The sequence below is a fragment of the Meleagris gallopavo genome, unplaced genomic scaffold, assembly GCF_000146605.3.
Source record: "Meleagris gallopavo isolate NT-WF06-2002-E0010 breed Aviagen turkey brand Nicholas breeding stock unplaced genomic scaffold, Turkey_5.1 ChrUn_random_7180001955214, whole genome shotgun sequence".
NCBI lineage: Eukaryota > Metazoa > Chordata > Aves > Galliformes > Phasianidae > Meleagris > Meleagris gallopavo.
The window spans coordinates 32267-33717 of record NW_011216050.1 but is presented as its reverse complement, the minus strand read 5'-3'; positions in this window follow the sequence as shown (position 1 = coordinate 33717).

The window sequence follows — 1451 nt, the reverse complement described above, 5'->3', positions numbered from 1 at the left end:
TGACCGGGGTTCACCTCCTTGCGATGAACTTTTGGCTGGACTTCAGTGTCTCAAGATGTGCATCATCACTCTAACACTCTGCTTGCTCATATTCTTTTATAAACTACCTTTGCAGTCAGGGCACTTCTGCTCTTGGATTTTGGAATATCTCTCCAGGTAATTATTGCCCTTGGCAGCAATGGGCCTGGCTCTTCCTTTGCAATCTTACTTCTCTCCTTCATACCTCCGTGCCTTAAGTAGCATACTTCTAAGAATAGCAAATGTCGGCTATGCCCTCCAATGACCCCTTGCTGGACACCTCTGGTAAACTAGGAGGAATCCCAATGACAAAAGCTCACGTAGGCAATTGATACCTGCCCCTCCACCTGCCCATGTCTTTCATACAAGTCCTGTTTTGGCCATCCAGACTGGCAGCACAATGGGCACAACCAAATACTTGATAGAATTTCCACCAGACACGTCACCCTGTTCAGGAGCACTGAGAGTACTCGCAAAGGCAGGTGGCTGATCAACGGCACCAGAGGTTCCCCTGCTATCACTGGAGGCAGGATGAGAGTGGCTGGAGCAAAGCAGAGGTTGTGGATGACAGGAGTATGGGAAGGACGACTGAGACCAAAGTTGGTGGTGTACCACTGCCTCAGTCTCCCCAGCTTGAGGCCTGTGTGGAGGACAAAACTAAGCCTGGTTTGGGACCTCCCAAGCACAGTCTGCTCAGCAGCTGAATGGGATTTCTGGAGGGCTGCTCCAGACCACTTCCCCTCAGGACGCGGTGATGAGCTTGCAAGGACTTCTCAGTAACTTACGAGTTAGACCACAGGATTGCTCCACCAGGGAAGACCATCCTGCTCCTTTCCTGCACTCTGCAGTGGTTTCAGGAGATATCACAGATGCTGCCCAGTTCCTCAGTTGCCAGAAGATAGCCTCTGCGTTTTCAGCTTGCACTCGTAACCATTATACACACCCATGCTCTACACGTACATGCAGTGACAAATCAAAATAGAGCTTGGGTTTCGGCAGCGTTGGCCTCACTTTGACTTCTCAAAGCGGGGCTCTGTCCGCTTTGAGAGTTTGGCAGATGTTCTTGGAGGAGGGACGGGCAGAAGAATACTCTCTGAGTCGTACCGTCCAGTCAGAGCTTTGCCTCTTTGAGCACTGGCCTCACAAATACACAATCCGGCAATTCAAATGTTTGCTTCACCAATTGACATTTACAGTGAAAACCTTAGTTCCTTATACATGTAGATATAGATAAATTTGAGAGAGCACCTGGGCGCTCTTGGCATACCTTGTCTAACTACACACCCATTCACCTCTACAGTCCTGCACTAAGTCTCATCTGCCTTGAGAGTAACCTACCACGCTGTGTGGAAAGGAGGTCCAATTAGGACTCTAAGTACCCACTCTTTTCCCACCCAAAACATCACTTCAACCCCTAGACGAACCCTCGATGA